Genomic DNA, 15949 nt, shown 5'->3' with positions numbered 1-15949 from the left:
CACCAAAAGAACTCCAGTTCTTGAACTGGTTCTGTTCGAGTTTCTTTGAACCTTGGTGTTTTTTAGTGAACCGACCCTTGTTTCCACCAGTTTTTGAGAACCAAGCCATCAACGGTGGGGATTACACAATGAAAGTAGTGTAGTAACATATTGGAGGAGCACGTAGAGCATTTGTGCTGTTGTTACAGATGTTCATTTTTATGCACAAATCATTGCTCAACTATTGATGATAAGACGCCATTTGTTCGCCAATGGTGTTTGTTGCCATTGTTGCTTTCTTTAGTGCATTCACGTGAGAAGCGTTTTGCGCTTTGCTCTCACCATGACCCTTGGCACAAATAGCCGCTTTGCTCAGCGCTTGAGCGGTGAAACATCACTAAATTGTTCCACGTCAAGAACATACATTTGCGTAAAATAACCATCAAACCAGTCTAAAATACAATACATATATCTATGTTAAGCTGTATTTACTTCACATGTGGTGTATATGTAGCTCTGGGTTCTGAGAATCCACTTTTGGGAGGGTTATAAGTGCTCTATACTGCCAAAATTCATTGGTCGTTGTTTTAGTACAACAAGCCATGTTATGCTTTATTTTTCACGTTAAGCGTTTTACATATTTTCTGGGTAACTTTTACCACGTCATATCACACAGTTCATCTCTTTTGAGGTGCTTTGAAAATATCAGCGGCAAACTGGCTCAAAATTAAATTAGATTAACTTTAAAAGATGGAAGTGCAGCATACGAGGCAACAGCACATTGGTGTTACAGCTTCTCATGTAAAAGCACCCAAACCTCTACACTGTGACACGCCCACAGATGACGTCACAGTTCACGCTGAAAAACCAAGTATTCTGTGGTGCCAGATTAGAACGCAAGGTCACTGTTTGGAACCTTTTTTTCAGTGAAAACTCGTGAAACTGGTTCAAAATTAAGTTTGCGAACCGAAACTAAAACTGTTCCGCATCGGTTGAAAAGGGGTAAGACAGTTGCTGGTTCAAGCCCTACCACTGCCAGGTTGCCACTGTTGGGCCCTTGAGCAAGACCCTTAACTCTCAATTGCTTAGACAATATACTGTCACAGTACTGTAAGTCACTTTGGATGAAAGCTCCTGCTAAATGCTGAAAATGTAAATTGTATGTTAAATTTAAGAAATAGCAGTGGTGTATGATCTTGCTGTTTTACTGCAGACCAATTATCTCCTATTTGTCACATATGGACAATAATGGAATTTTAGGTTCAGACTTTTCATTTAAATAATAATAATAAAAAAAAATCTTTTAAATTCATTAAACCAGACCAGCCTGAACAGAGCTTAAAACGGTATTTTCATAAGTATTTTATGACCTTGATATGTTTCTTTTTTCTTGAACTACACAGTGCTAATGTTTCTGCAGCAAAGATATAAAACTGCAAATTGCCAACATAAAGAGTGCCCTTTTGTTCAACAACAGTTCCTTTGGGGAATATATATGTAACATTTTTAGAAACTATGCAACAACACTACAAAGAACAAAAGAAGCTAACAAGGCAGAGTAGAAAAAAAGAACATTGTTTTATGCATTCAGTCAGCTTTAGTGTGTTAACCTCCATTTGTTTTTGGATGAAGAAATACAGATAGAAAAAAGAGGGCTTGGCCAGCTTTTAGCCCATTAAATCTGTATTTGCCAAGTCGATGCTCAATATATCTAATAGAATATGATCATAAACGTGGCACTGTAGCGCATCAGGTAGTGTTGTTGCAGTACCTTTAAAGTTTTTACTGTGTGTGGAGTACTTATACATTCCTCTCACTTTCTAAAAACATATGAACACAGTAAATTAATTGGCTATAACATTTCTCCTGATTTTCTCCTGATTTCTCCTGGTGTGTGTAATGCCTTATGATACACTGGAATTGGTCTAGAGCAGGGGTGCCCAAAGGTTGATCACGATTGACCAGTCGATCGCACAGTGCACACTGGTAGATCACGCCTCATTCAAACAGTTCAACGTGATTGACATGAAATGTGGCCACTGTTTCTTTAATTTGCGGTTTGTTACCATAGCTACGCCTCAGCCCACATAAAGCACTGCAAATCTAGAAAGTTTTCATTCATCAGTAGCCAGTTGCATTTTTCCTTTTGTAACCTACACTGTTTGTGAAGATGAGTGCGCAACCAAGCACAAAGAAACCAAAAACTGCAAAGATGCTGTTTCACACATATGTGAAAGAAGCTGAAATTTTAACCCTACAATCTGACATTCATATGAAGTCAAGGGCCTCTGCTGGACAATTTTGGAACTTGATGGCTGAGGTAAAATATCTACACATATAAACATGTGCCGCATATTTGACTGCCAGCATTTTTTGGATCAACCTACTTGTGTGAAACAGCCTTTTCCCACATAAAAATAATATCGAAACATCTAAATTTTAATTTATGTCTAAATATCGGTCCACACATCAAAAGCTTAAAAGCTTGCTTGAGAATTGGCATCAGCAACTATTGTCCAGACTACATAAACCTGGCTGACACCATTCAGTGCAAATGATCAGAATAAGGTCAGTGTGATTTTTCAGTCGCTTGCCCTGTAAAGCTGAATATCAATACAGACAACTGAAGCGATGAGGCAAACCTTTTTAAAAAGTAGATTGCAATGACCTGTCGACTGATATAGTAGATCTCAAGCCACGAAAGTGTGGGCACTCCTGGTCTAGAGTGTATTATAATATTCTGGACAAGGCAGAGACAATAGACACCACAATGTGAAGCTATATCTATTACTTTTTCACTTTGAAACATATTATGCTGTTTCATCCAGCCTATAAAGCTAGCAAGAGATTGTAAGTAAATACACTATGTGGCCAAAAGTATGTGGACACCAGACTATGCACTTGTTGGACATCCTATTTCAAAAAAAGTTACTGATAGCTTATTGAGCCCCATCCTCACCCTTTTGCTGCTATAATAGCCTTCACTCTTTTGGAAAATCTTTGCACTGCTTTTGAACTGTGATTGTTGGAAATTTGTACTTGTTTAATCAAAAAAGTATTTGTGATGTCAGATACAGATGTTAAATAAAAAAGGTATAATTGTATCTTGTAAATACAGTATAAACAAATTTAAAATGGTATGACTATCACACTTAGAAAAAGTTGCCATGTTTACCACTGTGTTACATCACCTTTCTTATTAATTAGCTACAGTGGTAGCTCAGTGGTTAATGTACTAGACTAGTAATCAGAAGTTTTCTGGTTTAAGCCCCACCACTGCCAAGTGTCCACTGTTGGGCCCCTGAGCAAAGCCCTTAACCCTAAATTGCTCAAATTGTACTCAGTCACAATTGTAAGTTGCTTTGGATAAAAGCATCTGCTAAATGCTATAGATGTAAATTACTCTTGTTGGTAGTTTGAGAAATAAGGATACATTTACATTTTCGGCATTTAGCAGACGCTTTTATCCAAAGCGACTTACAGTATTGTGACAGTATACAGTCTGAGCAATTGAGGGTTAAGGACCTTGCTCAAGGGCCCAACAATGGCAACCTGGCAGTTGTGAGGCTTGGACCGGCAACCTTTCGGTTACTAGTCCAGTACCTTAACCGCTAGGCTACAACTTCCCCATACTAATACTATACTAACTGTTGCAGTTTTTTAAGTACAGTTTTTTTTCTTTACTTGATACAAGACTTCAGCTGCTCAACAGTCTGTGGTCATCATTGTTTGATTCTCCATGACAGGCCAAACATTTTTAATAGAAGAGAGATCTGGATTGCAGACAGGCTAGTCAAGCACACGCATTCTGTTTCGATGTAACCACGCTGTTGTAGCACATCCCGAATGAGGCCTGGCATTGCCATGCTGAAATAACTTCTGGGAAATGATTTCCTGGAAATGGATGCTGCCTTATGTTCCTCTAAAATCCTAATATATGCATCTGCATTTGTGGTACCTTCACACATATACAAGTCACACAGTCTGCGGGTACTGATGCACCCCATACCATAAGAGATGTTGGCTTTTGCACCTTTTGCTGGTGGTCTGGATGGTCCTTTTTGTCTTTGGTGCAGATATTTTTTTAAGGTCTATTTTTTCTTAAAAACAAACTAAAACATGGAATCATTTGATCATAGCACACATTCCCACAGTCTTTTCGTCCGATGAGAATTGAGCTCAGCCCCAGAGAACTCGGCAGCATTTCTGCAAAGAATTCATTTCACATTACATTTTTCTGATGTGGGGGACTGTATTAAGCAACAAAGGTTTTACTCTTAAACCCATGTGGCTATATTTATTGCAGTACCATGACAGTTTTTTTATCCAATACCATCCAAAGGCTCAAAAAGCACACACATTCAACTGTGATTTCTGGCTTTGCCCCCCACAGACTGAGAACTGTATTACTTACACTGATCAACCATAATATTAAAACCACTATACATTATTTCTGCAATTACTGTCCATTTTATCAGCTCCACTTACCATATAGAAGCACTTTGTAGTTCTACAATTACTGACTGTAGTCCATCTGTTTCTCTGCATACCTTTTTAGCCTGCTTTCACCCTGTTCTTCAATGGTCAAGACCCCCACAGGACCACCATAGAGCAGGTATTATTTAGGTGGTGGATCATTCTCAGCACTGCAGTGACAATGACATGGTGGTGGTGTGTTAGTGTGTGTTGTGCTGGTATGAGTGGATCAGACACAGCAGCTCTGCTGGAGTTTTTAAATACCGTGTCCACTCACTGTCCACTCTATTAGACACTCCTACCTAGTTGGTCCACCTTGTAGTTGTAAAGTCAGAGACGATCGCTCATCTATTGCTGCTGTTTGAGCTGGTCATCTTCTAGACCTTCATCAGTGGCCACAGGATGCTGCCCACTGGGCGCTGTTGGCTGGATAATTTTGGTTGGTGGACTATTATCAGTCCAGCAGTGACAGTGAGGTGTTTAAAAACTCCATCAGCATTGCTGTGTCTTATCCACTCATACCAGCACAACACACACTAACACACCACCACCATGTCAGTGTCACTGCAGTGCTGGGAATGACCCACCACCCAAATAATACCTGCTCTGTAATGGTCCTGGGAGAGTCCTGACTATTGAAGAACAGCATGAAAGGGGTTAACAAAGTATGCAGAGAAACAGACTACAGTTAGTAACTGCAGAACTACAAAGTGCTCCTATATGGTGAGTGGAGCTGACAGTGGACAGTGAGTGTAGAAACAAGGTCATAATGTTATGGCTGATCGCTGTAAATTCTGTTAAAAGCTGAACAGCATGTGCTAATTGGTAAGCTCATGTCAGCTGAAGATTTGTGAAGTGTGTGTGTGAGTGTGTGTGTGGTACAGCTGACACTTTTTAGACATGTGAATTAAAGGGCAGCCCCAGCTGAGCATGGCTGGACATCACAGCACAGCAACATGGCTAAAATGTGACATGTAAAATGTAAGTTATGTAGGAGGCTTCACAAGGCCATCTACCTGGCATGACCTTCAACACTGCAGAATAAAAAAAGAGTAAAAAAAATGGACTGAAAGAGTAAGAGGGATACAGGCCACATGGTGCCCTGTCAGAAAGGTGAATAATTCATTGTCATTTGCAGCATTAGCCCACATCACTACTGGAGTTCATGGTGGCATAGATTGGCAACAACCATCACATACAGTACATACAGTACACACCTACATTCAGTAAGAGAAGTAGATGAGCCTATTGTTGAACTGCAGGATTTCTGCCATTGTGGCTCTTTGCCAAACCATTCTGTTTAAAGGTTCAATGCCTTAAAGTAAGTAAGCAAATTTTTAAAGCCTCTAATTACTGATTGTTAGGCTAGACAGAGACATATGACAATGAACAACTGGAGAAACATAAAGAGTGCAGATAATTTTATACTATACAGGTAAATGTGATAATGCAATAAAGCACTGAACATTCTGTCCATATCTTTGCATGTATGAAAATGCTACGAGTGTACAATTTAGGGAAGGCAAAATTTCAAAAATCACTAGGAAACAGGATTTATTATTTCAGCTGAAGAACAGGCAAGTGTAACTTGAGTTACTTGAGAATGGTGCAGGCTTGTTTACCCTCTGGTGTCTCTGTTACACTCTGGAGAGTATTTTACTGGCATGGTATTGGGAATGTTCTGCAAAATTGCACCAAAAGCAAAAAATTTCATAAATTTGCATGTCAAGTTAAATAAAAAAATGTGTTAATGCTTATTTTGAGCCTGTCGATACTAACTACTCTCATTTGCTTTTAAAAGCAAGATATTTGAAAATGAACTAACATAAAATTGACTGGAAGGCTAGCTTGACCAGTAATCAGCATTGCAATTATTCACCAGTATGGGTATGACACTGATAAATCAAACAACTACAAGTTAAGCAGCAGATCTGGAAAGCTTGCTTTATATTGTTTATTTTTGTCCGGTGGCACCCTATGGTTCTGGCTCTGGCTACTACTGCTAAATATGTTTGGCTATACTACTGAGAGTAGCAGCAGGTTTGCAAAGCTTGCTTTATATTGTGTTAGTTTTTAAGGTGGCACCCTATGGTTCTAAGTCTGCTACTACTGATGAGTATTTATACTACTGAGAGTATCATGACCATATTTAAAAGGGGGTGGCTCTGTTGCCTCACAGCAAGAAGGTCCTGGGTTTGATTCCCAGGTGAACCAATCCAGGTCCTTTCAGTTTCCTTTCACAGTCCAAAGACGTGCAAGTGAGGTGATCTGGAGAGACAAAATTGTCCAAGACTGTGTTTACACATTAAAGTTTAATAATAATGGCCACATTACTAATTAATCTAAGGTAAAAAAAAGGGCAAGTTTAAGGCCCAGTCACAGCAGAAATTAAGATCCATACATTACATAAAGATTATGATGGACTGTACAATATTGTAATTGTAAGTAAACTCTTTAGGAAGTAAAGTAACAAATACTGCAGAATGTGCTGGTAAAGTCAGGACTGGCATTGGGCATAGCTGTACGATCAAATTGACAAGAATATGGAAGTCAGTCAGCACCATCACCAAGCTATGATTGGTGACAGTGCTGGTCTAGCCACACAGGAAGGTGAAGCCTGGACACTAAAGAAAGAGTAAGAGATGCATTCTGGTTTTGGAGAACGAGTGCATCAGAAAACTGTTTAAAATCTCATGGAGGAAGATGATGTGCACCGAGTAAGTTCAGTGGATAGCCAGAACAGAAAAGGGGATGGATGGATGGATGGATGGATACTATGTACAGATACTATGGCTTGAAGTATGAATGAATATATAAGAGAAGCAGTAGTATAGATAACACTAAATACAAATCACTTATATAATGATCACTAAATACACTCTTGTGTCTGGTGATTTAGGTGTTCAGAGGGTTGTGTGTGTTATCCATTATGGATAAAAGTTTTTTGAGTGTCCTTTCCTCAGCCACCTGCAAAAGTGTCTAGTTCTGTGCCAACCACAGAGCCGACTTTCCTCACCAGCCTGTCCAGTCGTGTAGGGTCGCTCTTCTTCATGCTGCCTTCCCAACACACCATAGCATAGAAGAGGACACTGGTGATAACAGACTGGTAGAACATCAAGCAGGATTTCTTTACAGATTTTGTGTATTCGACAACTTTTCAATCTTAACTATTAAATTACAGTATGTTCTATAAACGTGTTGTTCTTAATTACATATTATTTTTTGTTTACTGATTTGAAGTTATTTTATATGATAAATAGGCAATACCAAAGGCAATAAGAAACAAAACAATTCATTATTTTAAGCCACTGCATTAACACTGTTTAAACTACTGTATTCTTTTGCAGGTTTAAGTTAAATAGTGAAAATTGTGTAAATATTATACTAATTATTAAATTGGAAATCCTGTTTTTATTCATTGATTAGGCTTTTAATGTCATGTTTTATACAGTTTGGTTATGTTCATGACAAACGGTAGTTACTTGCTACACAAGGTTCATCAGTTCACAAGTTTAATGTCAAACACAGTCATGGACAATTTTGTATCTCCAATTAACCTTGCTCACGGGGAGAACATGGAAACTCCACACAGAAAGGACCTGGACCACTCCATCTGAGGATTGAAACCAGGACCTTCTTGCTGTAAGGCGACAACGCTACCCACCGAGCCACCGTGCCGCCCTGAAATCCTGCATTTAAATGTTGAAAAGTGCCAATACTGTCAATAAAATAACAGCTTAACCTTCTCCTTTTACATTATGTTCCAACATCTGAACACACACTTGAGCAATACAATACGTTTTACAAAAGCATCAGCTGAAAAAAAATGTTTTAAAAAATACTGTTCTTGATAATAGATTCTACAAGATGTATTTAAATAATCACAATTCTATGAGGTGAAATATGAAACCTGAAAAAAAAATGCTCTTCCGATCATTTTGGCCTGGTCTGACAGATGTACGTTGCGGTGCATGAGACACTCCTGCTCCCGCATACCAAGCAGTGGGCGAGTGGAGAAACATGTCAGCCAGGAGAGATGACGAGAGGGCTCTGAGATATGGACATATTGATCCGACGATCGCACAGAGGGGGGGAAAGGGACAAGGCTGTGCTGTCCCCACTGCTTTCAGATAAGCTGCTGAATAAAACATCATGGACGTTCCCGGAGCCCAGTAGAACACGGTGTTCACATCTGAGGCAAGATTTAAAAGACAGGGACTGAGTGGGCAGACAGCGAGATGTGGGGACATGTCTCAGTCCTCTAATAGCCTGTTGTTGGTTCAGCCAGTAATGCTGAACACATCTGGAGGAACATTCAAGACTGAACCTAATCACTTTCTGCAAAAAAATAATTCCAATTCTGCACTATTTAAGACTAACCAGTGGATTAGTGTGAATAGAAAAATGCTCCAGTTTTACAAGAAAGCATCAAATTGCAAAGCAGACAGGACTTCGGAGGTTTAATTTTGAAAAAAAAAAATCAGTTGTGGTTTAGTTTAGCTGCAATTTAGCTGTGACCTAGCAATTCTGATATACTCCCTCACTTACATTCTAAGCCCTTATCCTTATCCCTTATCCGTGTCCCTAGGGGTGCACCTTAACACACACACACACACACATCTAAGGGCAATTTTAGTACCTCCAATTAACCTGACTGCAGGTTTTCTTCAGGAGCTCTAGTTTCCTCCCACAGTCCAAAGACATGCAGACACGGGGAGAAACTCCACACAGAAAGGACACAGACTGCTCCACCTCGGAATCAACCCAGGACCATCTTGCTTTGAGGCAACAGTGCCACCCACTGAGCCACCGTGCCGCCCTATTTTTGATATACCCACATTGTAATTTAGATAAATGCAAATAAGATTTTGAAATTACCTTGGGGACATACAAACCCAATTTTCAGAAATGTTGTGATTTTTAGTACATTAGTTAATTCTCCTAAATCTTGAAATCTCTTGAAAAGATTTCCGATGTTTTTTAATGTTCATGTACTTCAGAAAACTGTTGTCACTTAACACAGTTCACCACTGCATGCAACCCAAAATGTATTAAACAAAGAAAAAACCATACATCAATTCTATCCAGAAATAACACCAAGTTTTCAGGGACCAAACTCATCACAGAAGGACTGAAAGACAATGACGCTCTGTAATCAGAGTCCATATTACAGCTTAATTTCAAAGTATATTGGGTTATCTGTGTTATCAGCAAAAGCTGCAAAAGACAACAACTGTCATGGTATGTGGGTGGACCAGTGCCCATATCATGGGTGCCTTGCATATGTGTGAGGATACCACTGATGCAAAGTATATCTTGATTTTAGAGAGACATGCTGCTCTCAATATGACATCTTTTTCCAGGAAATATGTGGTTATTTTAACGCTAGGCCTCATTCTGTACACGGTACAACAGTGTGACTTCATAGATACAGAATGCATGTGCTTACAGGCCAGTCAAGCAAAATTCCACTTGCAAAAATGCACCGATTAATGTCCTCAGTTCCAAAACCTTTAAAATCTCATTAATAGGGAAACTGGTAGTGGGTCCCAGGTAGTCCAAAGTTTTTGAGTGTGTTGCAGGCATCAAATTCTAAAGTTTATATTAACAAAATACTGTACAATGAAGTTGATCAATAAACACATTGGTAATTTTTTCTTTTCTTTTTGTAGGTCAAATAAAGATTCAAGAAAATAACAAATCACAGGTTGTGAAGGCAAATCCTACTACATTTACATTTACATTTTCAGCATTTAGCAGACGCTCTTATCCAGAGCGACTTACAGAAGTGCTTCCATAGTGAACATTTCATTCCTTAAGTTTAGATAGACAACAGTCGAAGAACACAACTCTGCTAAAAGAGCCTACTAGAAGAGGCAATGTGCTAATATTGATTTTTTTATGTGATTTTTTATGTATTAGATAAGTAGTCTTAATACACTTAATACATTTAACACATCAACACATTTTGACACAAAGTCAGTAACTTCAGGGATATCAATTTGTTCAGTTAGGAAGCATAAGCAATGTTGCTTTGGTGCAAATGAAAGTGACAACAGATGCACTGGAGAGGCAACAGCAAGACAACCCCCCAAAAGGGGTGGTTTTTCAGGTGGTTGCCACAGACAATTACTCTCTCACAGATTCTTCTCTAGTTTTTCATTTTGCTAGTGTACTTTTCCCTACTGATAGCATAAGGCAGTACCGGCAGCCCATTCAGATTGCACAGGTAATTCAGCTTCTCCAGAATGGCACATCCGTACGTTCTGTCACAAGAATGTTGCTGTGTTTCAAGAGAATGGAATAGATACCAGGACACAGCCCCCTACCAAAGGAAAGCTGGATAGAACTGTATAGGGACATCAACCCAGCAGCAGGACTTATCTGCTCCTTTGTACAAGTAGTAACAAGAGGAACACTTTCAGAAACAGACTTCATGAGGGTGGGACCTTTTCTCACGGCCATACACTGTGCAGTTTGACTGTGTTGATATGAAAATCTATGTCACCACTATCCCCCATCTGATTGTGCAGGCACCATTATAATGCATAATAAAAAATGGCTGACCACCTTATAAGTAATAAAGCAAAAACCCAGGTCAGCTCAATGGGTTTAAACAACTGAAGTGGCCTGAACAGGGTCAAAGGCTTTACACGAATAAACACATTTGGGATAAATTGGCATGAAATTCCAGAAATAGTTCAAACTATTCTGTTAAGCTCTCCCAGAAGAGTAGTTGTTACAGCTACATCCGATTTTTAACAAGCTCCTTGTGCCCAAATACTTTTGGCTACAGATGCAATCAAATTACTCAACCCCCATTGCTTCGTTAGGTTTGTTAGCTAAATTAACAAATGTTCAGCTGTTTGGAATAAACCAATAACACAGGAACAATTTACTGTATATTATGTATATTTGTAAATACACCGATCATACATAACGTTAAAACCACCTCCTTGTTTCTACACTTACTGTCCATTTTATCAGCTCCACTTACCATATAGAAGCACTTTGTAGTGTGTGTTGTGCTAGTATGAGTGGATCAGACACAGCAGCGCTGCTGGAGTTTTTAAAATACCGTGTCCACTCACTGTCCACTCTATTAGACACTCCTACCTAGTTGGTCTACCCTGTAGATGTAAAGTCAGAGACGATCGCTCATCTATTGCTGCTGTTTGAGTTGGTCATCTTCTAGACCTTCATCAGTGGTCACAGAATGCTGCCCACGAGGTGCTGTTGGCTGGATATATTTTTGGTTGGTGGACTATTCTCAGTCCAGCAGTGACAGTGAGGTGTTTAAAAACTCCAGCAGCGCTGCTGTGTCTTATCCACTCATACCAGCACAACACACACTAACACACCACCATCATGTCATTGTCACTGCAGGGCTGAGAATGATCCACCACCTAAATAATACCTGCTCTGTAGTGGTCCTGTGGGGGTCCTGACCATTGAAGAACAGGGTGAAAGCAGGCTAAAAAGTATGTAGAGAAACAGATGGACTACAGTCAGTAATTGTAGAACTACAAAGTGCTTCTTTATAGTGAGTGTAGAAACCAGGAGGTGGTCATAATGTTATGCCTCATCGGTGTACACTGTATGCCTTCGAAGGCCCAAGTGTGTGCTGCCTTGTTAGAGTGAAACTCAAGTCTGTTTAATGAACATGCCTGTTATTATGTGAGCATGAGGTGTAAGGTCGGAGCGATATGCTGTGATGGTTTCCATGACACCGCCTATGCATTCTAGGTGAGTGGGGTCTAAAAAAAGGCCAACCATGACTTCATACAGTGAGAAAGCTGACAGTGATCGCCCTATTAACATGCGAGAAGCTACTTTTACCCTGAAGCACAGAAAGTGTGCAGAGGTTTACAATATCGCGACAGCTTCATGATGGTTAACACACACTGCATGCACTGTGTAGAATTTAGGTGTCATGGTGATAGTATTGGTGTGATATTCCTACTAAAGAGAATTTGGTCTTTATAGCTGTAATTCCTAATGACAGAGGTGTAACCTCTGAGCCATTAAGTTCAAATGTTAAATACACTGATCAGCCATAACATTAAAACCACCTCTTTGTTTCTACACTCACTGTCCATTTTATCAGCTCCACTTACCATATAGAAGCCCTTTGTAGTTCTACAATTACTGACTGTAGTACATATGTTTCTCTATATACTTTTTTTAGCCTGCTTTCACCCTGTTCTTCAATGGTCAGGACCCCCACAGATAAGGTATTATTTAGGTGGTGGATCATTCTTGGCACTGCAGTGACAATGACATGGTGGTGGTGTGTTAGTGTGTGTTGTGCTGGTATGAGTGGATCAGACACAGCAGCGCTGCTGGAGTTCTTAAATACTGTGTCCACTCACTGTCCATTCTATTAGACACTCCTACCTAGTTGGTCCACCTTGTAGATGTAAAGTCAGAGACAATCGCTCATCTATTGCTGCTGTTTGAGTTGGTCATCTTCTAGACCTTCATCGGTGGTCACAGGATGCTGCCCACTGGGCGCTGCTGGCTGGATATTTTTGGTTGGTGGACTATTCTGAGTCCAGCAGTGACCGTGAGGTGTTTAAAAACTCCATCAGCACTGCTGTGTCCTATCCACTCATACCAGCACAACACACACTAACACACCACCACCATGTCAGTGTCACTGAAGTGCTGAGAATGATCCACCACCCAAATAATACCTGCTCTTTAGTGGTCCTTGGAGAGTCCTGACCATTGAAGAACAGCATGAAAGGGGGCTAACAAAGCATGCAAAGAAACATATGGACTACAGTCAGTAATTTTAGAACTTCAAAGTGCTCCTATATGGTAAGTGGAGCTGATAAAATGAATAGTAAGTGTAGAAACAACAAGGAGGTGGTTTTAATGTTATGGCTGATCGGTGTATGTATCCTATGCACAGATAGTTCTATTGAAAGAGGTGTTTTGTCTGCCAAGCCCAAAAAAGCATGTGGCCTCTATGCCCGTCTGTTGAACCACACTGATGCAAAGAACCACCAAAGCAATACTATAATAGCTGACAATGAAGAAAAAATATGTCCCAGTGGCCCAGTCAGAACCCCTTTCTATTCATGTACTAAATAAGGAGGATGAATACTTCACAAAGAGCTGTCAAAGTGTATTAATCATAAACTGTTGGTATGATTTAGGGGCATTTTTTTCCTCTGTAAGAAAGGAAGAGGCTACAGGGAAAGACAACACTGAAAACAGGGCAATAATTAATGTAGAGGCAGCTTTAATTGAAAAGACACACTCTTGTGCTGACAGTAATTATCTGGTGAGAGAGAAAGTCGCTTATGTGTGTCAGGAAATGAAAAGGAGAAAAAGAGTTCTCACTGAGTGAACAGGAAAATATATATAAATACACACACATGCACACAATGAAATAAGCAAAGCTTGCAGCCAGAAAGCAAAATTACAATCATAATATAAATACACCGATGAGGCATAACATTATGACTACCTTCCTAATATTGTGTTGGTCCCCTTTTTGCTGCCAAAACAGCCCTGACCCGTCAAGGCATGGACTCCACTAGACCCCTAAAGGTGGTGCTGTGGTATCTAGCACCAAGATGTTAGCAGCAGATCTTTTAACTCCTGTAAGTTGTGAGGTGGGGCCTCCATGGATCTGACTTGTTTGTCCAGGACATCCCACAGATGCTCAATTAAATTGAGATCTGGGAAATTTGGAAGCCAAGTCATCACCTCAAACTCGTTGTTGTACTCCTCAAACCATTCCTAACCATTTTTGCTTTGTGGCAGGGCACATTATCCAGCTGAAAGAGACCACAGCCATCAGGGAATACCACATTCATGAAAGTACAACAATGCTTAGGTAGGTGGTACGTGTCAAAGTAACATCCACATGGATGGCAGGACCCAAGGTTTCCCAGCAGAACATTGCCCAAAGCATCACACTGCCTCCGTCGGCTTGCCTTCTTCCCATAGTGCATCCTGGTGCCATGTGTTCCCCAGGTAAGCGACGCACACGGCCATCCACGTGATGTAAAAGAAAACGTGATTCATCAGGTCAGGCCACTTTCTTACATTGCTCTGTGGTCCAGTTCCGAGGCCTACATGCCCATTGCTCTTTCGGTGGTGGACAGGGGTCAGCATGGGCCCCCTGAGTGGTCTGAGGCTATGCAACCCCATACGCAACAAACTGTAATGCACTGTGTATTCTGACACTTTTCTATCAGAACCAGCATTAACTTCTTAACTTCCTAGCATTAACTTCTTCAGATTTGGCCGCCCATGACCCTGTCACCGGTTTACCACTGTTCCTTCCTTGGACCACTTTTGATAGATTCTGAGCACTGCAGACCGGGAACACCTCACAAGAGCTGCAGTTTTCAAGATGCTCTGACCCAGTTGTCTAGCCATAACAATTTGTCCCTCTTCAAACTCACTCAAATCCTTACGCTTGCCCATTTTGCCTGCTTCTAACACATCAACTTTAAGGATAAAATGTTCACTTGCTGCCTAATATATCCCACCCACTAACTGGTGCCTTAATGAAGATATAATCAGTGTTATTCACTTCACCTGTCAGTGGTCATAATGTTATGCCTGGCTGGTGTATGTTGCTGCTCTGTATTCTAGTATATGGGTATGCATGAGTACTAAGCACAATTTAGTACAATAAGTAATCATTTAGCTGAGTTTGAAAGCTTTCATATACACACAATTGTTTAGTTACAAAAATGAGTCACATTAAAATCTTAAGACTTAAGCATTTCTCCTAAATTATCCAACATCACTGACTTACCAAAGCTGCATAATACGAAAACTAATTTTATATTAAGACCCATGGGTTTATAAAGTGTTCAACAAGCACTTTTGGATGTGATGTTTGGGTGTCCACCAACTTGGCCATTTAGTATGAGCTTTCTTTTCTCTTGGCAGTTAACAAAACATTGATTAACACATTGTAAAAGATGGTACATCCATACTCCATAAAAATACTTGCAAGCTACTCTGATGTAACACACACACACACACACTTGCTAAGGAAAAAGTGATCTCAGCAGGCATCTGGCTGAACTACCCATCCAAGGGGAAATTATTGGTGTGCAGGCCAGGTGACTGAAGCTGGGTGGGTGTGAGACATGATGTAAAGAGAAAGAGAAGAGAGAGAGAGAGAGAGAGAGAGAGAGAGAGAGAGAGAGAGAGAGAGAGAGAGAAAGAGTATAGACAGATCAGCCCAATTAATTACACTTGCAGTTCACTTTTATTGAGAAGAAGAAAACTTGCTCAGCAAACAACTCTCCTGATGGACATACACGTCAATATTCTTACAGAATAACAAAGTACAAAGGTATGGTACTGAAGACCTGGGCAGATAGTGAAGACTACAGAAGTGAGGTGTTTTTTTTTTATATTAAGAGAGCCTGCAGCAAAAAGAAAAGACAACAGACAGATGTTCTGATGGACGGTGAGAGATCAAGTCAGTGTAGGCCAACAAGGCCAACAGGGATTT

At 40.2% G+C, this 15949-nt stretch overlaps 1 protein-coding gene across 1 annotated transcript in view; it reads right to left on the bottom strand.

The window, feature by feature from the left end:
- LOC134318701 (A disintegrin and metalloproteinase with thrombospondin motifs 2-like) overlaps positions 1-15949 on the bottom strand; it is a 229062-nt gene that overhangs the window by 134596 nt on the left and 78517 nt on the right. The window lies entirely within an intron of this gene.

This window comes from Trichomycterus rosablanca, chromosome 8, assembly GCF_030014385.1.
Source record: "Trichomycterus rosablanca isolate fTriRos1 chromosome 8, fTriRos1.hap1, whole genome shotgun sequence".
Taxonomy (NCBI): Eukaryota; Metazoa; Chordata; class Actinopteri; order Siluriformes; family Trichomycteridae; genus Trichomycterus; species Trichomycterus rosablanca.
The sequence above is the reverse complement of the archived record's forward strand: the minus strand, read 5'-3'. Positions and strand labels throughout refer to the sequence as shown.